Raw genomic sequence first — 26,582 nt, forward strand, 5'->3', positions numbered from 1 at the left:
GGTTAGGGTGGGAAGTGGATGCTATTTTAAAATAGGAAAAAGATGTGATTAAAGTGTTTACCAAGTGTTACGGAAATGGTAATAGAGACACAATTAGATGTATATGGGGCAGCCAAAAACTTTTTTTTAGGGATTTTCATAATCTGATAAATGTACAAAAGTAAGATGTAATGTGATGTGTAAAAAGGAATGCAGAATATGTAAATGAAGGGCATTTTGGTTTGATAAAAAATAAGCAGTATAATGTTGAGCAGGAAGATGAGGAAAGTATTGTAATGTCTGAAAGTAATGAGGATGTGGGGGAAAGATGTTAATGAAAAACAGGATGAGATAAAAGATGATTTGGGTAAAAAGTGTTATTTCAGGAGGATGAAAGTAACTATTGAGTGGAGATGAAAAAGAAATTGAAAGTGATAAGTCAGATGTGAAGAGTGTAAAGAATGCTAGGAAAGGAAATTCAATGGCTGCTAGGGTAAGGATGAAGAAGAGAAGATTTAAAAAATACATCACCAAAGATTAAAAAGAAAAGTGGAGTTTTTTAGATGTTTTTATTAATGAAAATAGTAAAAAAAATCTTATTTTGAGAATCAAGGAATAGTTCTATATAAATTCTAACATATTAAATTGGTAAAAGAATAAAAAATTAAATAAAAATTTAAAATAGTTCCCTTAAACATAAAAAGAAGGAAAAGTAATAATTTGAGTGCTTTCAGTAAATGTGATATGAATGACCTTTTAAAAGATGCAAGATTCCAAAAAAGTGAAGAAAGATTGCAAACAAAAATATTGTGGGATAAAAATATAATATGGAATTTAAGAAGTGAATGTTTTTTCTGGAGTGGCTGTATTGTACAAAATAAATAAAACTGTTGGATGTAATGTAAGGATGGGCAGGTTAACTGTTGTGTATGTGAGGCAGAATATGTTTATAGAAATGTAGCATTATATGCATATACAAATGGCAAGGAAAGACAATTTATTTCATTATTAGATAGTGGTGGTTAACATGAAAATTATTGTGGTGGGCTTTAATTGTGATTTAGAGGAAAAGTTAGAGGTAAAAGAATGCAAACAGAGTATTGTATAGAATGTAGCAAAGATGTACAAGAGTAAAGACAGAATGAAAAGTAAAAAAAAATCAAGAAATAGTTGAAGACTTTAAAAAGTCAATTAAATGAAGTATTTAGGAAAGTAAATATTGATTCAGTATCAGGTTCAGATGCATAGGGTATAAAAAGGACAAGAAATTAATGGGCTGACAAATGTGCTTTGTAAATTTTTTGAATGAATGGTTGAAAAGTGTTTTGAAGAGTTATATAGTGGGATATTAAAATTTTATATGGAAGAAAGAAGAAAAGAATAAAGTTAAAAAAAATTGGAGACCTATCACATTAAGTAATACACATTATCATTTTGTCATGAAAATAATACAGAGGAGAATGGACGGAAGGATGGTCATTACGGAAGAAAATGTATATGGTATAAAATGGAAGGGATACCAGGAATTATTGGTGGCCTGAGGAATTGTGCATGATATTGTAAGTAAAAGTGACAATGTGAAACTTGGTAGGTGGTACTAGTAAGGCATTTGATACAGTATGACATGCCTTGTGGATGTTATGGAGAAGTATGGAATGGGTAATAGAATTAATTAGGAGCGTGTGTATGTCAGCATATCAAAATAAAGCAAGTGTGTAAAGAAATGTACATGAATTGTGGTATAAGTCAAGGATATCCCATTAGTGGGTTGTTTGCATTAGTAACAAATGATCCCGAGAACTCCCCATACTCTGGAATAGACTTGCCCATACATGTCAAGCAGAGCGGCTCCTTGGCCCTCTTCAAAAGGAACCTTGATTGGACGGGTGATAGGACATTCACCCAGGGGATCACCTCAGTCACCCTGCTAGACAGGGATCCAGGGAAGTAAATATTGTGGGAAGAAATGTCCGGGGAATTGTTTGGCTAGGCTTGTATAGGCCCTAGGGCCGATGGCCTAGTACCATCCTATGAATGCAATAGTGAGCGCAATAGCTTATAAAATGAACGATGCTAGATATGTGATGCAAGATGAAGTAATGATTCCAGTAGTTTTGACAGCGGTAGATGATATAGTTGCGGTTGCCAAGAATAAAATATGGATTAGGGAAGTGCTGGTTTGTGTGAGTAGATCTTTAAAGGAAATGGGGGTGACCTTGAATAAAGATAAGGGTTTGGGATAAAATTCAGGAAAATTTGTGCAGTTTTGATGCAATTGGAGAGTTTAAAGAAATAAAATGTTTTGTATGGAGGACAAAAGCTTTATCTGGTGAATTCTGTTTAAATGGGAAAAATAACAATTATTGTCAAATATTTGTGATCCCAGAAAACTATGAAAAAGAAAATGTTCCGTTAGTGTTTTCTTTCACATGGGGTTCAAGATTAAATACACTGAAAAGAAGTGTGCTGTAAATGAGTGAAGATGAATGGAAAACTGGGGTTATTAAATACAGTTGTTTATTCTGCTGCTTTAAACTTGTATAGGGTATTAAAGTGGGTAAAAGAGGAGAATGAGAAATTAAAGGTGAAAATGTTTATAAGCACAAAAACATTGAGAGATGATCGAGTATATAAATAAAGAAATTAGTATTTTTCTTGATAATTTTAATGTGTAAAATGAAAATTGATACAAAGATAGGACATCATCATAATGCGTTGAAACAATATTCTTATGTACATCCATCAGAACATTTACCAAACTAAGTGATAAAAGCAATTAAAGTAAGAAAAAATTGGTGTACTAAGATTGTAGTGTCAGGATTTTGAGGAATAAATTACCAGTAAAGGGGAATATGACATGTAAAAAGAAAGTTGAAAGTGTGTGTTTATGCTGGGAGGAAGAGACAACAGAGCATTTTTTAATTTAAGTGATTCAACTTTGGAAAAAATTGTGTGAAGAAAAAGTCTTTGAATATTAATGATGTAAAACTATTGCTATAAATATGATTATGGTTCTTATAAAAGCAAGAAAAAATATTTGAGAAGGGCTGATTTGTTATGTAATGGGTTATTTGGAATGAAAGACTGAAATTTTGTTTATTGCGAAATGGATTTTGGCAAATATTGCAAAATAATAGATAATGGATGTGGAAGGAATGGTGGTCAATTATGAAAAAATAAAACTGATGGTATATAGGTGTTTGTAGTGTGTGTGTGTATATATATATATATATATATATATATATATATATATATACATATATACACATTTATAAATACATTTATAAATTTGTACATTTTTGTAAATATGAAAATGTTGTGTTAAAGGACCCCTATTGTTTTTGATAACTGCTGAGGGAACTTTTACATTCACCTGAGTCACCACCAGCACAGAAAGATAGAACTTGGATTATCTCATTCAAAAGAGAGAGCACTCAGGCATGCAGGACCACCTAATGATGAACTGCAGTACCAGCAGTGGAAGATTTATTTAATCACCTATGGTGAGAGTAGAGCTCATAATCTTCTGATCAACTAACGCAAAAGGGGTGTGTGCTACCTGTCAAACCACTAATTCTGCTATTTTGCAGGTTAGTGCTTCCCATTATTATTATTTAAATTTTCAGTCAATTTTAGATGCTGGCTTTGGGCTACCAGTATTGCCATGTTCCTTTCCTTATGAAGAAGGTTGTATGTTTTTGTGTTATCAGTAAAGAATGACTGCCATACTCTTCTTCCAGGCTGTTTGCAGTGCTACTAATTTGGACACTGTAAAGGACAAGCCACAATACTACTGGTAAATAGGTTACGGGCAATCACCAGAATGCTTCAGAAACCATCTGGACTTGCACAGTAGACATTGACTACTCTCCTCCTCCACTGTCCCATAATGTACTGCATCACTTTTGATTCTTACCAAGCAAAAGAAAATAAAAGAATGCATACCAAAATGCAAAATGATGATGTGATGTTTCCAGCAGCCAGTGCTCTACTCATGGTGTCCACCCATAATAGCTCTTGTTCTTCTTTCAGCTTTTCCCGGTTAGGGGTCACCACAGCGGACCTTCAGTCTGCTAATGATTGGCAGTAGATTTTCATGGTGCCAAGGTGCCAGCTCGACGCCCAGCCTTCAACGAAGGCGTGCCCATTCACGCATGTCTTTTGAGCACCACTCGACCTTGGGGAGGTCATGCAGACTCCACACAGAAGGCACTCCAGCCAAGAATCGAACGGGAGAACCTGTTGCTGTGAGGCAACAATGCTACCGCTGCACCATGTACACCCATAATAGTAATTTCCTGAAATCATAGAGCTCTGGCTTTCAAGAACCATCAGGACAGTGTTTCCTTATCAGTCCACTTGGGTGGGTTCTTCATAGGTTCATACTAGGCTATCTGCCCTAGGGCATTTATAAGCCTAGCCAGAGTTGTGTGGCTTTCACCACCCCTTAGGTTGAAGAATACTGTACCCATTAGTTTGCCGTGCCTCTGTCCAGCAGTGATACAGAGATGATCCCCGGGGTAAACCTACGATCTTCCATCCACTGGTCAAGATTCCTCTTGAACAGAGCCAGCGAGGTGCTCTGTCTCACATTGACCGGGATTCTGTTCCACAGCATAGGGAGTCTCTGGGTGATGAATCTGTCCCTCCAGCACGTCCTATTTATATCCGTGTTGAGGTTTAAGTCTCTTGCTCTTGTGGCTGTGGTGGATTTGGATTTTTTGAGGTGGAGCATGTCCATTAATTCCGGGTTGGACATGGCCTTGTATGTCAGGCACAGGTCACCTCTGAGCAGACGGTATGCGACTGAATAGAGCTGGAGTTTCTTCAGTCAGGCAGCATATGGCATATTTTTGAGCCCCTTTATCCTTTTGTTGAGGAACTTTTGGGGTCTTTCCAATTGCTGCAGGTGTCGGGTAAGATACATTCCGAATGGGGCATTGTACTCCATCATTGGTCTGATAAGTGAAGAGTACAGGGGAACAATGACCTCCCTTGATCTGGATGTGAATCCCTTCATAATCAGGTGGGCAATGTAGAAGGTCCTCCTAACCACTTTGGCAATGTGAGTGTCCAAAGAAAGGTTACTGTCAACTTGGGTCCCCAGGTCCCTGATAACCTCTTCTGTGCTTAATGGATTGCCACCTATGTGGTAACTTGGGGTTACCTTGTTTTTACCAAAGGGTATGACTATACATTTTTGGCGTTTAGCTTAAGGCCATGGCTCTGACACCAGTTATCCGTTTCTATGAGACCTCTCTGAAGGATATCTGTGTCTGATGGATTTTCAACTATGGCGCCCAGTTTGCAGTCATCTGCAAACTTTGTCAGCCACAATCCTCCTATGTTTGCCTGCACTTCTGAAAAGTAGATGCCGAACAAGAGGGGGCCCAGGACTGAGCCCTGTGGGACACCGCTTGTAACCGGCTTGGAGTCTGACATGGCATCAGCAACTCTAACCCTGTGGGTTCTGTCCTTGAGCCAGTTTGCAACCCATCTTGTGACATATGGGTTTACATTTAAGCTGGTGAGCTTTTCTATGATACCCGAGTGAGGTATTGTGTCGAAAGCTTTTGCAAGGTCAAGGTAGGCTGTGTGAACTGCCTTACCCTCATCAATGGCCTTGGTGACTGTTTCAAAAAAATCGACCAAGTTCAAGAGGCATGATCTACCCTTGACGAAGCCGAATTGGGTAGGATCCAATGTCTGTAGGTCCCCTATGTCTTTATTTATGAGTTCCATTATGATCCTCTCCATAGCTTTGCAGACCAGGCTTGTTAAGCTTATGGGGCGGTAATTACCAGGGTCCGTAGAAGCACCGCCTTTGTGGAGTGGGACCACAGTTGCAGTACGCCACTCTTTGGGTACGTATCCTGTGGTAAGGCTAAGATTAAACAGCAGCCTTATGTGTGGGTTTAGTTCCTCATTGAGTTCGTGTAGCACACAGCCGGGGACACCATCCGGTCCCATTGATGCTGCGTTTTTAGCTTTAGAGAGAGCAGCTCTCACCTGGGCATTTGAGATGATTGGGAGGCTACACTCTGCTGGGATAGATATTTCTCCTTTTGGGGGGGAGGGAGAAATTTTCACTGAACCTGTCTGCCAGTATGTTTGCAATGTCTGTGGGTTCAGTGATTTTTGTATCATTTTGGACTAATTCTGAGCATATCTGGGAGTTTCCACCCAGATTTCTAACATAGCTAAGGAAGGGGAGCATACCGTTGATCACTGTGGATGCATAAGAGTTTGAACTGTTGGCTACACCCAGCTTTGTGGTGCTTTGCAAAAGTGTTCAGAAAAGACTAAGTAGCCACTGCTTAAGTATTATCCAGAGAAGCATTGCTGAAGAAGGCATATGTAGAGAAAACTTGAGTGGAATGTGCTGTAGGTCTGCTTTGCACAGTTTTGCCATATTATCTGACAACATGCAGTTGAAAAGCCACAGATGTCATTGGTTAATATCATTTTGGTCATTAAATCCATTTGCAAAGGAAACAAATGATGATTTTATTGTGAGCTTTCTTTTGTCCACAAGCTACCATGGGCTGCATGTTGACATCTAAAAAAGAGGTGATACTTCTCTTGATTATTGTAATGAGATTAAAAATGGCTTGTGAGTTGACTGAATCAGCTGATTCTGTCTAGCTGTCTTAGAAAGGAAGGGTTGGTACTTGGTGAAATTTTTCTTTTAAAAGATACAGTAAGGTGAATTCACAAATCATGCAATTTGAAAATTCTCATAGATGAAGTAATCATTACCAACACCAAAGTCTTCCAAATTCAAAACATCAATGGTACTGAAGCAGCAGTCTTGAATGGAATAAGGATAAGTTTTGTCTTAACATAAAATAAATATCCCAGTAATGAACTGGATCCTTAACTGTAGGCTTGGGGAGAAAAGTACACTACAGAAAGTTCTTAGAGAAGATGACACGGGTCAAGGTTTTGAATTCTTGGCCTGCATGAAATTTGGAGACTGCCACCAAGTGAACCTTGACAAATGAGCCAAGGCTGGAATCAAATAAATGATTGATACTGTTGGAGTACAACACTGGATGAAAAGTGGTTTGCATTGTGGACTTGTACTTCAAATGAAAATCTTCTCCAGTTGCCCCTAAAAACCTTTTGAATAGAAGGATGCCAAGATTAGTCTGTCATAAAAATCAACGAGAACTAGTGGACTTGAAGTAGCCATGTCAGTTAGTGTGAGGATTTGGATGGATTATTCTAGAAGGGTATGTCAGGATGCCGTTTTTGAGAAGGAAGTTGTAAATGAATTGTCACGAGAAACTACTGAATCATAAGGCTCCATATATGCCTGGGATAATAAGGAGCTATGAGAATTACGTTCATCATACACTGTTGGTCCACGAGAAGGAATTTTGTTAGAGAAAATGGGGAAAGACTATAGCAGCTCTTTGAGTCAGCACTGTAATTGGGCATAGTGAATCTTGTCACTAGGAGGGAAGATCATGTAAAAGCTTCAAAATTTGAAACTGTATGAGAAGTAGGAAGGCTACAAATGGGAAGCCCCCACTTCAACTCTTCATGGCTATGGAGGGACTTGGATCGCTTGTGGACATCAAAATGTAATGAACGAGCTTAGTGGCTAGGTAGGTGGTTTCCACTGGGGATAGTGACCACATAGAGATGATGCTTGTTCTTGAAAGCTCACTACCATGCTTTCATAACCTATCTGTACAAGGGATAGATGTGAGCTCCTCCTTGCTTGTTGATGTTGACTTTACTGCCACATTGGATAGAAATGTAGCCTTATGGAATATATTCATGCAGATCATGTAAGGAAAGGAGACCTGTTATCTACAAAACAGTGAGTGACAAAGAGTTAAGACAGCACCACAGTCCGTCTTTTGTGTGATCCATGCATTTTCCGCCACCTTCCTAGCTCTGTTGCATCTGTGGTTGATTATACTGAGGAGGGGGGAATGAAAGGAATATTCTGACCGCTAGCACATTGACAGAGAGTCTACCATTTCAGTTGCTTTCTTTAGGCATATGAAATTCTAAGCCGGGCCTCCAAGGAATTTCTGTGAACGCTGTACTCAAAGTCCACTGCAAGACTTGTGTGGTACCTGGAATAATGCTTCAACACAAATGAATCTGATAACCTATCATCCTAAGGCACAGACTGACTGTAGAAAACAGCATGAAAAGAAGAGAATAGTTCAACACCATGCATTGAAATTCCTCAAGGAATCAAACGTGCCTAGCTATATATCTGGATTTTGCAAACTTCAAAATAGTCCCTAAAGAGTGAAATATGTTTGCCAATCTCATCCTCTGAGTAGACCACCTCTGCCACCCAAGATCAGTCATTCAGACATGGAAATATTTGGGCATCTTTTAACTGCACAGAGGCAGTTACCACTGACATTCATTTTGCAAATGCTCTTTGATTCAGTGCAATCCTGAGACAAAAACTGTAAATGTGATAGTCATTTATTGGAAAGTACAGGAATCTGCTTGACTGCTTCCATATCCTTGTTGGCAGGTCAAGTATCAAAAAAGATCATCCAATCCCCCCCGAGCCATGGGAAAATTGATGGATAATTGATCATGTTCATAGGCTGGTACTAGGCTATCGGCCCTAGGGGCCTATACAAGCCTAGCCATAACAATTCCCTGGATATTTCTTCCCACTATATTTACTTCCCTGGACCCCTTTCTAGCAGGGTGATTGACTTGATCCCCAGGGTGAATTTCCTATCTCCCATCCAATCATCAAGGTTCCTTTTGAAGAGGGTCAAGGAGGCACTCTGCTTGACATGTATGGGCAGTCTATTCCAGAGTATGAGGAGTCTCTGGGTCAGGAACCTATCCCTCCAGCATGTTTTATTCATTGTGATGACAAGGTTTAGATCCCTGGCATGTGTAGCTCTAAGGGATTGGGATTTCTTTGTGGAGCATGTCCAATAGCTCAGGGTTTGACATGCCCTTGCATTTTTAGCAGAGATCGCTTCTGAGTAGATATGCCACAGAGTGTAGCTGGAGTTTCTTTAGACTGTCAGCATAGGGCATCTGCTTTAGGCCTGTGATTCTTTTAGTGAGGTATTTCTGCGGCCTTTTCAGCTGTTGCAGATGTATTGTGAGGTACATACCAAACAGGGTGTTATACTCTATAATGGGTCTAATGAGGCACGAGTACAGTGGGACAATGACCTCCTTTTTTCTGGATGAAAAGCCCTTAGTGATGAGGTGTGCCACATAGAAGGTTTTCCTGACTGTTGTGGCGATGTGGTTATCGACACTGTCCACCTGTGTCCATAACTCTCTCATTACACTTTTGGTGTTTAGTGTACTGCCACCTGTGTGGTAATTCATGGGTACATGTTTTTCCCAAAGGGGATAACTATACATTTTTAGCATTAAGCTTGAGCCCATGGCTCTAGTACCAAGCATCTGTTTCTGTAAGGCCCTTTTGTAGAATATCCACATCATTTGGGGATTCAGTAATGGCTCCCAGTTTGCTGTCATCTGCGAACTTTGTTAGCCAGAGTCCCTTAGTGTTGGCCTGTACTTCAGAGAAGTAGATGCCAAACTAGAACGGTCCCAGGACTGAACCCTGAGGTACTCCACTTGTCACTTGTCTGGAGCTGGATTTGGAGTAGACTACTTTTACAGTCTGGGTTCTGTCCGCAAGCCAGTTGGCAACCCATTGAGTGAAGTAGGGATTTATGCCCAGCTTAGTAAGTTTATCTATGATTCCAGAGTGGGTGATGGTGTCGAAGACCTTGGCGAGGTCCAGATAGGCTGTGTGGACCACGTTACTCACATCCACAGCTCTAGAGACTGATTTGAAGAAGTCAATCAGGTTCGGGAGACAAGATTGGCCCTGCACGAACCCAAACTGGGTGGGGTCCAGTGTTTGAAGGTTGCCAGTGTCTTTGTTTATAAGTTCCATGGCCTTGCAGATCAGGCACGTCAGACTGATGGGACAGTAGTTCCTTTGATCCAAGGTGGATCCCCCCTTGTGGAGTGGGATAACTGTAGCTGTACAACTCAGTGGGCACAAAGCCTGAGGTGAGGCTATGATTAAACATGACACTTAGGTGAGGTGCCAGTTCATTTTATAGTTCATGTACACAGCCCGGGATGTCATCTGGTCCCATGGATGCTGTATTCTTAGCTTTGTAGAATGCAGTTTCTACCTGTGTGGCTGTGATTACTGGAATTTGGCAATCGTTTGGTATTGAGATGGGCCGTTTAGGGGGTGAGGGGGGGGTGAAGTTGGCACTAAATCGATCTGCCAGGATATTGGCAATATCTTTGGGATCAGTATATTTAATGCCATTCTGTTGTAGCTCAGAGCAGATCTGAGCGTTGCCATTTAGATTCTTGACATAACTATAGAATGCCTTCTGGTTGTCTTTGGAATCTTTGGCAATTTTATTTTCGTAACTAGCTTTGGAGGATTTTGAGGGATCTCAGCTTCTTACAGAGGCTGGTAAGGGAGTTTTTTGCAAGGATTCTTTGGAATAAATGAACTGAGACCACTTAAATATCAGATGTGCCCATTGGTTCCTTGCTACTGAAAAGAATATTGAATAGTATTAAAGCCCTTGCTAATCTGAAGGGTCCTCTGTGTGACTTTTTTTCCCCCTAGGTTCTTTTGCAAATCATTCTGCTTGGATTTTCTGATGAGATGGAACATCCACTGAGGGTAATGATGAGCTAAAGAAAGGGAAGTTTAGGTTACTACGTATCTTTTGGGTTAAGACAGTTCATGTCCAGAACTGTTAATGGCAAACCAATATGAGGTGTAGAGGTTGCATTTTCTTCACCCACCTCTGTCTAGTGATGACTTGGCTTGGAGGAGGACTCCTGCCCATCCCAAGGTATTTTCCTGTCGCCTTGAAAATGCTGATTACCTTTGTGTCTAGGTCAGAGTCTGTGCCAAAATCTAATTACAGCTTCTGCAAGTTAGGATTTTTCCCCATGCATGTATACAGGTCAGTTACAAAATAAAATGCGGAACAGTGTTAATATATTCAACCAAAACGGAAATTTCAAAGATTGAGTGTACCAAAAAGCTTTATAAAATAAGTGTCTTGTGGCACCTCTGTGTACTTACAAATATGCCATTGCAAAAAATTCCACAGGTCTGGGGCATAAGAAGAATTGTATTGATGGCTGCTGATTCTTGCAGAACCATGGCCTCTGCTGACTCCTTTATATATTTCTCCTCCTGAATGCTGCATTTTATCTTATAAGTAACTGAAAGTACAGTATGTGTATTATGTATTTTACTGCTCTCAAAGATAAACTGAAGGAAGTGATCATGTTTCCCAAACTTGCCATAAGACCTTAGTTCTTTATCCAGGGGAATAGACAACTGGCACACAAGGGGTGGAGTTCCACTTCAGGGCAGCAACAGAGTAACATTAGGCTTGAGAGGGTCTCAGTCCAGAAGGAAAACATTTTAAGAGGAACAGAAAATGTTACATGCTGCAGGAGGCATAGAAATGGCATTTTCCTTTGAACTTTGCAACATCCATTAAAACAGTGGGGTCATCCTAAAGGACTGTTGCATCACTCTTCAAGCTTGTTTTATTGCAGAAATGAAGCCTCCTACCAACAGCATCCCTCTTTTGACAGCAGCCTAAGTATTTCCCCAAGTCAAATTCTTGAGAGAGAGCATAGGGATGGAAGAGGAGGCCTGCATTCATCCTAGCGTGCACACCCTCAGAAATAGGACTCAAAAGATTCCAAATGCTTAGTTTTGGCTAGGGTCTTTATTGGCCTTTTCACTTGTATACAGCTTGAGACAAGATAGTGGGGGTGTCTTCTACATGATGGTTTATAGAGAAAGAGTGTGTCATGGGAAAGAGAAATGTAAGAAACTAGTGAAGTTCAAAGGGCTGATGAAGGCTAAGGATAGCACAGAAGAACTTGTGAAGATGAAAATTTGGTCTGTGCTGTAAACTCAGGCATTCATAGACCTACTTCTAGAGTACTGCAGTACAGTGGTATTTCCTGGTATTAGTACTGAGTAATAGCACATACTGATGTATGTAGTCCTGATGCCTGGGATGGAGATACTTGCTCCATTGATGCCTGTGTGGCTGACTCCTGCTCTAGGAGCATTGGGTACACTGACATATGCAAGTCAGGTTCTAGTTACAGGTGCTGGGTAGGCAGACTCTGTTAGTACCAGCCCATGCAGTGCTGCTGCTAATGGACAGATGTCTGGGAAGTGGCTATCTTTGGAGCCAATGCCTGTAGCAGATGTCAAAGTGGACAGGTTTTCATGCCTTGCTGGGAATCTTAGCCTTCAGATACTTGGCAGTAGCCACCAGCAAGTCATATGTCTGAGGAGGGACAATTATCTGCCTCCCCAGAAGGTGAAGCCACAATGAAAAGAAGTGAGGTTGTTGGGCAGAGAAAGTAGGATCAACTGACATAACAGTCATCAAAGTGGGCTCCATAACTGTCAGAATGCCAGATTCAACTTTTAGTTTCTGTGCTCCATGCCTTTGTTTGAGCTTACTACTTTCAAGTGGTAAGCAAAAATAAATGGTGTTAGTTTTATGAGTGTTCACACCTGTCTAGATTTGTCAGATTTAGAAGTGCCAGGAGACCTTGGTGAGGGAGTAGGTCACACCTCAAAACGTCTCGCAGCCTCTTTCTTGAGCTGAATGAATTTTTTTGGGACATGAGGTAGCTTTTCGGTGAAGAAACTTAGTAGTATCACTAAATTTACTGTAAATATTCCAAAAATGTGCATTGTACTCGATTCCTAGACAGAGGAGAGAGCATGAATGTTTGCTGCGAAAAATTTGGTACTACACTAACACGTTTGATAAAGAAATGACCAGAGTTGAGGGCCATAAAACCCACACATAACAGAAAAGGATACAGATAGTAAAATAAAATGTAATTTTTGTAATCAAAGGAAAGAGAGCATTGAAAATAACAGAAATCTCTCACCGAAAGATGACAGTAATATTATTCACTTTACTATTAAACATGAAGCATCTTAAGGCCATCCAAAATAATAATAATTCACAGCAGAAAAGAACTGGAAGACAGAAGGAAGCACAACACTATGGGATAGAAGAGGAGGAGTTGGCAGCCTGGGAAATTCTATGCCAAAGTGGTGTTTAATGCTAGTGGTTTTAAGGCCTGATGATTCCAGCAAACAGAGCCCTATTAGCACTGCCACTGTGTAGACTGCTATGAGTTCTGAGCCCCTTTAAGCAGAGCTTTAGCCATGCTATAACACCCAATATATCTCATACTAAGGTTGCTTAATTTGTTTACTACTTGTATGGTACTGTATGAAATGCTTTACTGATGTCTAAAGATGCCAGATATGCAGCCATTTCTGTTTTAGTACCAATATTACCTAAAGAACTTCAAAAGATTCAACATTTTCAGTCTGTACTTCTGACCACTTCAGTCCAGCTTTTATATATGTATATTCAAATAAAATGACCCCAAGTACCATGGTTCACAATTCCTCTACTTTATTTTCATACATGTAGTATGGCTTCTCTAGCCCAAAGGAATGTTAACAGTGTGAACATTTTACGCCGCTTTTATGGCAAACTAGTCGGTGCTGAACCAATGTAATTCAACAACAGTGGGACAAGTGTGCATATAAATCTGCACCATTGCCAGATATGTGCTAAACAGGATGGTGTCTTAGTTCACACTGTAATTGTCTTTCAGCTTTTACCAGTTAGGGGTCGCCACAGTGGAACTCCGGTCCACTAATGATTGGCAGTGGATTTTTACGGTGCCAGCCCGATGCCCAACCTTCAAAGAAGGTACACCCATTCATGCACACACCTACCTGCATGTCTTTAACGTCACTCGACTGTGGGGAGGACATGCAGACTCCACACGGAAGGTGCTCCAGCCGAGAATCGAACAGGAGAACCTCTTGCTGTGTGGCAACAACACTAATCACTGCGGTGTGGCACTGTTCACACTACTGCAAGCCAATTAATATGAAAGGATGATTGGACTTATGAAACTGTTAAATGCACACTGCTGAGACACAAGCTTTGCTTTACACTGTATAGCTGCAGATCACAGTTACAATCTTTGGCTTAGGATTTCATCCACTTGTAAACAGTAATTAAAATGTATCCGGAATTATTTTGCACATAAACATTCCCCCAAAATACTTTCCAGAAGGGGATAAATTATAAATTTCCAGTACAGGCACCCTCTGATGTAATTCATGCTAATGTTGCCACCTGACATATTTCCCTGGCAAAACAAAGAACACAAAATATTTTTTTTTACCTTAAAAAATAATTACTTTAAGAATGTGGATGATTATTGAGCAACTATATTCAAAACTAAATACAATCAGTTACAAAATTAATAGTACAAGTTCAATGCAGAAATCCTTAAGCTCATAAATAATCAACCACAAGCATTTAAAATTGAATAGTAAAACTACATTACATAAGTAAAGCATTTTGTTTGAAAGATGAGTATGTAAACAGAAATAATATTGCCTCGGAAACTTAAAAGAAAAGTCTGAACAGAGATGACATGCAGCAAAATCTTGTCAGCTTGCTTAAACCCTAACTGTAGCTGAAGATACACAGTGCCCAATCTGTCACTAGCTTTCAAGATCATTAAAGAAAAGTTCTTAACTGACAGTCTGTGCATGCTTCCACAGGAAACTACAGCAGTTCTTAGCTAACACTCTCTCCAAAGGCATCCCACAAACTGCTTTCCTGTTGAGTCTTGGAAGATTTTGTGTGTCCATAGTTACATACTTGGGAGGAGTCCCAAATATATATATTTTTGTATTGCTTCTTCAAGGATTATTATCCTTTAAGCAATGCAGATGAATTTGTTTCACTTTCCAGCTGCAGTGTATGTATACAGTACCAAATGTACAATTATAAAGTTTTGCACATTGTTTAATATTACATGTTTACTAAAAATGTAAGAGCAATGGGCATTATTTTGTTTTACAGATGTGGTTATGTCTCTTAATGTAACACAGTTTTGATGGAGCTTAATTCACTTTGCACCTCCCTTCTGAAACAAAAGTTACATTTTCCCAGCTTATTACAGCTTTTCCCACCCACTTGTTAAACCCAAACAAGTTTTATTCACAAGCCCTGTAGAAATGAAGCTTTAGGGTAAGATAACTTCTCTCAGAAATCACAGTACCCTGTTACTTGCCTGGAGAAGTTATCTGTCTTTGCATTATTAGTTACACTGCTATGTGGTCATGCTATAGGATAGCAATCCCAAATTTCATATAAAAATGTTCATCCCCACTGACTGTGTGTTATCACTTAGTGTTTATGATTTGTCCCTATCGTGAACTTTCTGCCATGCAGATAGGGTTGGAGCTTTGGGAGATATCACACTGTTCCCAATCTTTCCTTTTCCACAGATGCATATTTTTCTTCTTTGGAGAAGTCTAAGTAAACTCCTGGTTCATGGTTTGAAGCATCCTGCACAGTAAACTCTAGGGTAAAATAAGAATTAGCTAGTACAGTAGGTCCACTCAAAAACAGAAACTGCAATGTTGGGACTAGCTTTAGCAAGTCCCATAATGCTGAGACTGAATGGCCAAAAAAAAAAAAAAAAAAAAAAAACAGACTTTCATATATTAAGTCGAGATTACTATTTCTGTGAATATTCCCTTTTCTCTGACATATGGAGATCTGTAACTTAGTATATATAAGTTCAGGGGACTTGCCTTCCTTCCTTCAAAAAAAAAACAAAAAAAAAAGTTTAAACAAAACGGGTGATGTTTGATAATCAGTCTTCTGCATTTTTTATGTTTTTTTTTTTTTTTTTTGCCTGTTGACACTTGGTGTTACGAGTGCCAGCATTTTCATAAGGAGTCTTCAAAAACTCTTGAGCTTCTGGAATACCTGCTGACAAGCTGGAGTACATATAATTTTATCTGGCCTGTGCTTTTTAGTAAGGCCTGTGAGTGTAGTGGCTATGGTATTGTAATGAAGGACTAACATTCTGTAATATTACACTGTCTCAAAGAACACCCTTATCTGCTTTTGGTAACCAGAGTAGGCTGTGACTGGATAGCCTTCAGTTTTTTAGGTTCTGGTCACATTTTGCCATCACCCAACTAATAACTAATGCAGCTTCAACAAACCAGGAAAACCGCAAAGGCTGACTTCAAAAAGCAAAATTGAGATCCACAAACTTCTGGCAAGCTCAAAGCCTTTAATAAATAAGATGATACCAAATGTAAAAACAGTTGAGAAATCAAACCAAAGTCAAATCAAGTTAAGAGCTTTTGTCTTGTTACTATCAAGACTTCTTCAGATAACTAAAATATAAAACGCAGCATATTTAAATCTCCCTCCAAATCACATACAGGTCCATGATTGGCCAGTAATAAATGATGTAAATAGTCACTCCCTTCCTTAAAAAGATCCTACCTATTTTTCTTATGCAATCAGGTTGACAACCCCACCTATATTTACCTACACAATCAGGTTAAGCATGAATACAGCATCCACAAACCTTGACACTTCCCTAGTTTTTTTTTTTTTTTTTTGGAATTGTTTTACTTGGTGGTGCTGCGGTAGCATTGTCGCCTCACAGTAAGACGTTGTCCGGTTCGACTCTCAGCTAGAGCATCTTCTGCGTGAATGGGCGTACCTTCGTTGAAGGTTGTGCATCAGGGCTGGCAACTCGGTACGTAAAAATCAACTGCCAATCATTAGCAGACCGGAGTTCTGCTGTGGCGACCCCTAACCGGGAAAAGCCGAAAGACACAACAACCTAAATTTTTTTTTTGTAGATGTATGTTCTATCTTTCTAAAGATTTTAACCTCAGTATACTGGAAATAGATGCATGTTCATTGAGCCCCAGGTAGCTGGTTGCATTAAGCTGTAGCTGCCAATAAAGTTCTTTTTTCTCTAGTAAAATGGGCTAGGGTCCACCTCTTTCTTGCCTCTTAACTTGTTCCAGAATAGTGAACTTAAACCAATGCCTATTATTCTTGGCTATATGCTTGTAAAGTGCATTATTATTTTTCTTAATATCGTAACAATGTTCGTACATACACTCAATTAATAAAAAAAAACTATATATACTTGGCATACTGTGATGTAAACAACTCCCCTAGAAGTACAATCATGCCCGTTTTTCATTCTTATTTTCTGTCCACTGATCTCTCTGCTATTCCCTAATAAAATATATTTACAATAATTAGTGTCCACACTGCCACATCCTACAATAATTGTTAGGTTTATTTTCCTTTGTAGGCTATTGTGATAAACATTTCATCTACTTCATATTCCAAACTATTCATCTTATTAAGAAAGTTCCAAGAATCCCTACAAATCTGTTTTTCTTTCTCCACTAGATGTTTCAGTTTTAAATCTAAGAATTTTGCACAAGCACTAGTCGAAGACCCCCTAGCATCCACAATAGGTCTCATAGGGGGGTCATTTAAGTTTTTGTGGACTTTAGGGATTCCGAACATCATAGGGATCATCGGAAAACTCACATTTAAATTCATCCACTGTAATTCTTTTCTCTATTAAAAGGTCTCTTATCTGTCATTTTATCTTGTCCTGAGCTCTTTTGACTTCTACACCTGAGGTTTATGTATATGCTGCACCATTCAAAAGGTCATGCACTTTGGACTTATATCTATCTATCGTCATCAGTACCATACCCCCCTCCCTTATCTGGTTTCATAAATCTAACATTCATGCTTTTTATGTGTTCTATTTCCTCTATATCATCATTGGTAATATTGAACTTATTGTTACCATGTCTTGTGATGTGCCTAAAATAATTTTCATAGATCTTTTCATACATTAATAAGGTGGGGTGTATGGGAGGATTGAAGGTGCTCTGGACCTTGAAATAGGTTTCAACAGCTAGTTTCTCATCAAATTGAAGTTTAAAATTCAGTTTCCTAATATATATAATTTAAAATCAATAAGTAACTGTGCTGTATCAACATGTTTAGAAACAAAGTTTAAGTTTTTTGACATGAGTTCAACAATGCCATCAGTTACTGTTGAATTTAAATGTGGGGGGATCACAACTTACAACGGGAATATTAGGGCTATATGGAGAAAAAAATGGTCATCCTTGATGGAAGAAAGTAGCACACAGACGAAATTAGACGTATGCCCCCATATTATTTATAAGAGGGGGTTAACTCTAAAGAACATCTTTGAGAGGTCTTCTAAGGAAAATAAACCTAACAATTATTGTAGGATGTAGCAGTGTGGACACTGTAATTATTGTAAATATATTTTATTAGGGAATAGCATAGATATCAATGGACAGAAAATAAGAATGAGACAGGTATGATTGTACTTCTAGGGTAGTTGTTTACATCGCTTTATGCCAAGTATGTATAGTTTTTTACGTATGAAAAACCAACAGGTCAATTGAGAAGTGTATCTATATGAACATTGTTACAATATTAAGAAAAATAATAATAATGCACTTTACAAGCATATAGCTGGGAATAATAAGCATTAGTTTAAGCTCACTATTTTGGAACAAGTTAAGAGGCAAGAAAGAGGTGGACCCCGACCTATTTTACTACAGAAAAAAGAACTTTATTGGCAACTACAGCTTAATGCAACCAGCTACCCCGGGGCTCAGTGAACATGTATCCATCTCCAGTATACTAAGGTTAAAATCTTTAGAAAGATAGAATGTAACATCTACAAAAATTTTTTTTAGGTGATGAAGTAAGGCAATTCCAAAATAAACACTAGGGAAGTGTCAAGGTTTGTTGATGCTGTATTAATGGTTAACCTGATTGTGTATTTAAAAACTGGTAGGATTGTCAACCTGATTGCATAGGTAAAAAATAGGTAGGATCTTTTTAAGGAAGGGTGTGACTATTTACATAATTTATTACTGGCCAGTCATGGACCTGTATGTGATTTGGAGGGAGATTTAAATATGCTGTGTTTTATATTTTAGTTATCTGAAGAAGTCTTGATAGTAACAAGATGAAAGCGCTTATCTTGATTTTACTTTAGTTTACTTTCTCAACTATTTTTACATTTGGTATCATCTTATTTATTAAAAGCTTTGAGCTTGCTGGAAGTTTGTGTATCTCATTTTTGTTTTTTTGATAACCAATGCAGGCTACTTCTGCTATTCCCACCTGGCATTTTTTAAATTAGTTCAATATGCTTAGCTCCTTTATGACATATTGCACATCTTCCTGCCAGGACCAACTAATTATTGTAATATATATATATATATATATATATGTATATATATATATGCAATTGTATTGTCTCCAGCTCATAAGAGGGTGTGTGATCCAGCATCCTCTGGAAAGTTGCTGGGAAGTATTTCATCCCAAAAGGCATTTTTCTGGATTCATACAGTCCAAACAAAATAACAGATGCTGACAGTACCTGCCAGTAAATCTTAGAGATCTTATTCGTTTTGACCATTTGGGCTAGCAGTTACAAGCATAATCAGCTGAGCATCTGAAAACTATTTCAGGCTCAAATTCTTTCCCTACTCCTATAATGCCTTGCATCTTTCTTCAGATGACTTTTTCCATTGAACAGCTTGCATCAGAGGAAACAGTCCTGGACAGATTTTGGTAATTTTGCGGGGACCTATAAATTATTTTCTTCAGGATTTATTCTTTCCCCTGATTGGTTTCTTATTCTGACTCCTTTTCTAGGTCAGATGTGACAATTGTTGAGGGAAATTTCTGTCAGAAACATTATGCAGCCTCCCCTGCTCTTTGTGGCTTTAGGCCACTATTTTGTAGTGGGTAGGGATGGTTATTAAGGAATTTTCCCCTTGCATTTTTTCTCTATGCTTTTTAAATGTTGCTGTGATTCCCTTTGACAGTTGGTCTGTTGTCACTGTGTGCTTGAGATACAATAAACAAACTGGGTTTAAGAAGTGCATAAAATGCAACCGCAAACTCCCACCTCAAAATAGGCAGCTGTTGTGTGTGCCGTGCTTGGTTCCCAGTAATTTACAAGAGGACTATAATGTATGTACATGTTTTGAAACATTATGTGGTCTTTGGACTTTAACAGAAAGAAGAAACAAGTTAATTGTGAAGAGGTTACTCCCTCAGGAAGGCTCCTCAGATGATTCTAAATTTAAGAAAAGGGAAAATTTTAGAAGCCAGGGAAAAAGGGAAACACCGTCTAGATCCTTTATTAGAGCCTCCCTCTCTCCTCTCAGGCTAGAATTAACACAGATCCTCCTAGGACTACTACAGGAGTATAAGGCGGTTCAGATCGAGAAAATGTCTATCTAAGGTGTACATCAGATAGAAGTTGATGATGTTGATAAGGTATCTCCTAAAAAGTGGACCAGCAGTATTGCTTATGTTTTTGAACCTGAATTAACCTAATTTCTTCCCTCCAGGCCTCACTTTGCCCTGTCAACATGGACAGAGTATTCACTCTCATGTCTTCCCATGTTCCTGTAGACTTGATCTGGGAGACAGTGACTGACTACTGGTTATGACTTGAACAGAGGTGTCTGTCCACTCATACCCCCACTCGTTCTAGGGCAGTAAGAGTCCCATTCCTCCTTCCATTCTTCCCTTCTCACTGGCCATGTTGTTAGTGCCAGTAAACTTGAGGCCACCTTTTTTCAGGGTCAAGTTCCTCTTCCTCTGATAATTCCCCCCTGAGTCTGACAAAGAAAAAGTGTAAGAAGAAGCATATAGACTCGCATTACAGCCACTTAGCCCTGATACGGATATGGCCAGTGCAGAATATTCCCACTCTTCCATCTTGATGATCTCAAATTCAGGATTATCCTGGAATCACTAAGAAAACTGGTTTCTTGGCCAGCTAAACTTGTTTCTCCATCCATCCATCCATCCTCAACCCCTTTTCCCCTTTTTGCACATGGGGTCGGGGTGTCATTTCAGCAGTGACAATCAAGAGCCAAGGTTTACACTGCCAGGTGGCTAGCTGTGCCATGGTAGTTCATTAGTATCACACGCACTTTCACCTACAGCCAATTTAGAGTGTTCTATCCACCTACTGCACATTTTTGGAATGTGGGAGAAAACCAAAGCACTTGGAGAAAACCCACATGACCACAGGGAATACATGCAGATTCTGCACAGAAGACACCCCAGCCGAGAATCGAACAGGAGAACCTCATGCTGTGAGGTGACAACACTAACCACTGCACCACCATGACCAGTCTTGGTTTTCCATTGGAAGAACAATTGCAGGAGGCATTTTGCTCTCCTCCAGTTTCCTGTTAGGTGAGTCCCTCTGCAGAAATTATTGTACTTGTTATGCAGAGAGCATGGCAAGAGCTCAGTATCATTGCTGCCATTCCAGACAGAGCAAATAAGATCCCCTAACACCCACCCAATGACTGGGAATGTTGCAGAGGCCTTTTCCAACCTTACTAAGGATTAGGATTGCTGGAGAAAGACTGTTGGCCAACTGTACACTGGTGGCTGCAGCCATAAAGGGAAAAAAATTGTAAATCAAAGCTTGATGCTCTGTTCTCCTGACAAGGAATTCAGGACAGTTGTTTTGGAAAGTTTTTATGTATCCATCACTTTGTCAGTCAGTGAGCTAAACTACTTTTCCACATGATCTACTTTCAACATGACTTTGGCTGATTAAATATCCTGCACATTGCAAATGTTGCTGCATTGCAATATGTGAACAAAGTTGGAGTCACAAGCACTGAAGACTTCTGTGTTAAGGTTCACCATACAACTAACACATAATGATGGAGCAGCAAGGGCAGCTCAGATGGGCATTAGGCTTCACAGACAAACCTGATCAGACACTGCAATTTTGCTAAGAATTTCAAGGTGACTTTCACCAGTGCTCCTTTATTGGCATCAACTCTTTTGGTCCAAAGGTGAGAGCAGCTAGAGAAAAGTGTAGGAAGCTAAGATGCTCAGAGTGGTTCATCTTAGGTTTTCCATTCCTCAGTAGGCATGGTTGGAAACTGTAGATTTTACAAAGAGCCATCTGAAAGAATTTAGCTACTGTTCTGATAGAAGTGTGGTGGCTTCCAGAACCGTCACAGCCAATGAAGCAGAAGTAATTGGGAAAACCAGGGGTTTTGGAGCTGTACTTCCATGGTGCAGGCACAACCCCCTGAAGGACTGTCCAACTGTCCCACGCTGGATGGCAAACTGGGGGTTCAGTGTCCCTCTATTTGCCTGCATGGATGGCCATCATGCGCAATAGGTGTATAAGGGTCATAGGCTATACAGTCCTTTTCCTGTCTATATTCTGGCTACATTCATTTCCCCTTTCTGATACCCCAACCCATCAGAAAGGTGCAGTCAGAGTAGAAATTCAGCATCTTGATAAGAAAAGCAATCCAAAAGGTCATATCAAAAGAGAGAAGGTCCAGATATTATTCAAATATCTTTTTGATGCCAAAGATGATGACATACTTTCAGAAAGTAATGAATCTTCATGGCCTAAACCAATTCATACTCTAAATAAAATTTTTGATAGTCACAGTGTGGTCCATTCCTCTGCATCTACAAGGAGGTGACTGGGTGTGTTCTTTGGACCTTTAGATTGCCCATCAGAAGTGCTAAGGAATTCAGTAGGTATCTACATTTCCTGGTCAAAGCCAATCTTCATCAGTTCTGGGCATTTGTATTTTGTTTCACCACAACCATGTCTGCAGTGATAGCTCATCAGAGACCACTGGGACCAAGATTTTCCCTCATTTAGATAATTGGCTACTAGTAGCCTTCATTTGAGAGTTACTGTTTCAACAAATTGTGTGTGTGTCAATTTCCCTAGTCTCTGGTAATCACAGAGAATACCTTAAAATCCTATATGGGGTCACTCAGTTACCAACTTTCATAGGGTGCCACTTGGACACAGTGTCTTGCAGGGCCAGCCTTCTTCAGGACAGGATGTCTGATCTTCAGTCTAGAATTAAGATATTTCTTTCAACAGTGGTGGTGACAGTGGCTGTATGCCTAAAGGTCTTAAGGCTCAAGGCACAAACCATTTTTATTTGCCATTTTATCAGGCTTCATACATAAGGGTCCTACAATGGATTCTCCATCCACTGGTCTCATTGCACAGATCAAAAATGTTCATGCCTGTATACGGCATATTATTGGTAGATTCATTACCCAACTGGGTTCTGGGCATCCCCCTTCCTCCCCCTAGTGGCAATCACCACAAATCTGTCAATGCTGGGGTTTGGGATATCATTTAGGTCAGACAATCCAAGGCACATAGTTACAGACAGTGGCCAACTTGCATTATATAACATCCTGGAAATAGGTGTGGTCTTCCTGACACTGCACTGTTTTCAGGATTCTCTCCCTGAGAGTATGGGCATGATTGTCATCCACTCAGATGGCATAAAGCCCTGACTACAGCTCAGGTGACCCAGGTTTGATTTGCAGCTCTAATGGAACAGTAGGGGAGATAGGCATTAACATCCTGGGTGGGTGGTTCTGTGGGCAACTCCTGTGATAAGTAGTGGAGACTGGAGACATCACGCAAGGAAGGGGGGAATAGAGTATGGAGAAGGCTGAGCTGCTGCAAAAGTGAGATGATAAACTGCACGTCCTCATTGCATGTCTGCCCATTAGGTAGTGGCATATAAAGCCAGTGGAGGGAGGAACAAAATAGGTCATAAAGCAGAAAAAAAGTCTGCTAGGAGATGGGCAGCAACAGCCCTCCAAACCCACTGGATACCCTTAAGGATCCTTGCTGGCCCAGGATTAAATTCGGGCATTGGATCAGTTGAGACTGGGAGTACTGGTAGATCCAGTGAAGGATGTGGTGCACTGAGTCAGCTGTCAGAGCTGACATAAAGGGAGAAAACATGTGGCTGCAGTATGGGTATATTGACAAGCAAGTGGAGACATACTCCTCCTCCATCTCAAGACATTGAGTCTTTAGGAGTGGGCAATCTTGTCTGGTCACTTCTGGTTAGCCATGCCCATTCATAGTCAGAAAAGCTGTCTAGAGAACAAGCTCAGTCCCTGCCTGCTGATTCCATATGAGAAGTCCCCAAGTCTTTCATTGGCAAGAACTCTTTCATGACTGGGGTGAGTCTTGGTCTTAACTTATCTTCTCCAACCGATAACAGGTGGAGCAGGCAAAGAAACCCAGGGATGCTGTAGTTCAAGAATGGTCCCCAACGATTGGCTATACTTCTCCCACATTTCCCTTTTTCCTGACATTTTTGAAGAAAGATATGCAAATGCAAATCATGTCCACAGTCATACTGATAGCTGTGTTTTGACCCCACGTTTTCTTCTCCCGTTTGAGCTTATCTCTTGAAGAAAACCTCTCCATCTTAAACCATTCAGGATCATTCTGTCCTATTTGTCCAGCAAGGGATGCTCACATCTCCACTCCTTTTATCTAATCACATGGTTACTCCATGTCTGATAATGGCCAGGGGAAAACCTGCTTTACCCATCTAAGGTGGTCTGGGAATATGTCAGGTTGCTAAAGGTAATTTTGGTGAATGTAAAAAGAATGAACACTTCACAGAAACTATTTTCACAGTGGAGCTTGCTTTTTCTCCACTTTTGTGTGATTTCAGAGTTGGTATATACAAGTCTTGTGGTGTGGGGGTGTATCCAACATGGGGAATGCAAAAGGGCTTGCCCCGGCAAAAAAAAGCTTTCCTTCATTGTTCACTGAAGATAGTTTTGGCAAATGGTTTTCGATCTTCTTTGCATTGGCAGCACTATCTTCAGCAAACTGACATGAATCTTGGTGATACACTTGCTCAGAAACCCTCAACCAGGCTGACTTATAACAGCACAAGATTTTTTTTTCTTTTTTTGGAAGGGCACCTTCCTAGGAGCTGGACCACTTCTGTTTACAGCTACAAGCAATTGCCTCATGTACACAAACAACCCTCTCCTCCTACCACCCAACACTACAGCCTGCGAGAGATGCACTTACATAGCCAAACTGGAAGCAAAGCTCTCTCCACCCAAGATTGTGCTAGACAGTCAAGAGGAAAAGGTTAACACCTGCACTACACCTCAAGCAACACAGAGCCCTTCTAAACCCACACCACCAACACCCACACGTAGCAACACTAAACCCACATATGTGGAGGCCCTTAACATTAAATTGCCCAAGCAACAAGGACCTCCGAAGCTGAAATGCAAACAAACACCAGTCACAACCTAAGTGTCACATAGCTCACATCATCAGTGTGCCACCCAACAACAGCCCCTAAGGCAAGACAATGTACCCAACACTTTAGTCATAGGTGACTCTATAGTCAGGTACACTGATGTCCCACTCACCAGGCTGAACAAGGAGAAAATTACAGTCAGCTGCCAGGATCCAACATACAACGCATGCACTCAAGTCACTCCACAACAAGTGCAAATATGATTCTGTCATTGTCCATGTTAGAGTGAATGACTTCAGATGTACCTCCCTGGACTACATGAAAAGGGACATGGAAGAGCTCTCGGATCATGTGGCCCAGGCAGGTATAACCCTAGCCCTGAGTAGCATCCTGCCTTCGCCCAGAATGATACCATAGTATAAGGACAAAGTGATTGACTTCCAACAATTGGCTAAGCTTCTGGTGTCATTCTAAGGGGATCCAGCATCTGTCTGCCTAGGATGACATGATTGACAGACCATAATGCTTTGCCAGAGATGGTCTGCCGCTGGGATTCAGGTTACTGCCTAAGGCACTTGCCACCCCTGTAGTACCTTTTTTTAGGCAAAGCTCAAAGGACAAAACCACCACCGTAACAGGTACAAGCATTGTAAAATCTGAAGGTAATACTACTCAATGCTAGAAGTCTAAACCTCAAAATGCACTATCTTGAGGCACTCTTAAAAAATGGAGAACATCGATATCTGTGCAGTAACTGAGACCTGGATCAAGGCTCCAGAGAGCACCCCTCCAATACCAAGCTATTCTTTTCGGCCACCAAACCAGGACCGAAACACTAAAGGTGGAGGAGTGTCCATATTCACCAGGGATATTCACACCACCAGGCTAGTTGTCCAACACAATGCATCTAAAATATTCCAGGTGCAACTAACAATAGGTAAGACTGCAATCCAAATTTTGTAGCATGTTACAGATCCCCCACCATGCCCCAAGATTCTCACTACACCTTTATAAACATACTGGAAAATATTAAGATACAACCAAACACCCTAATACTGGGTGATTTCAACTACACTGCCATTAACTGGGAAAACTACTCGTGTACCAACACATTTGCCCAATGGTTCTTGGAATTTATAAATTCCAATGCCCTGGATCAACTAATTCTTAGTCCCACCAGGGGCTTCATTATCCTAGACCCTGGTCATTACCAACATGGGAAATCGATGCTCCACACCTATGGTCACCCCCTCGTTGGTCAGGTCTGACCATAAGCTAATCACCCCCCCCCCAGTAAGGAAACATCCGTAAAAGACTTCTCCAAAGCCAACTTCATGCTACTCAAGTCAGACGTGACAAATGTTTGACTGCTGAATCCTACACTAAGGCACTGTGTATGAGCACATTCACTTGTGCATGAATTGTGCCATCCCCAATAGAACCAAGATGCTCTCCTCCAAAGCCAATCTGGTGGTCCCTTGCCATAAACAAACTACAGCAAAAGGAAGAAACTATTGCAGAAGAGAGGGAAATC

Source organism: Protopterus annectens, chromosome 3.part1 (assembly GCF_019279795.1).
Source record: "Protopterus annectens isolate FY-2018-M chromosome 3.part1, PAN1.0, whole genome shotgun sequence".
NCBI classification, from domain to species: Eukaryota; Metazoa; Chordata; order Ceratodontiformes; family Protopteridae; genus Protopterus; species Protopterus annectens.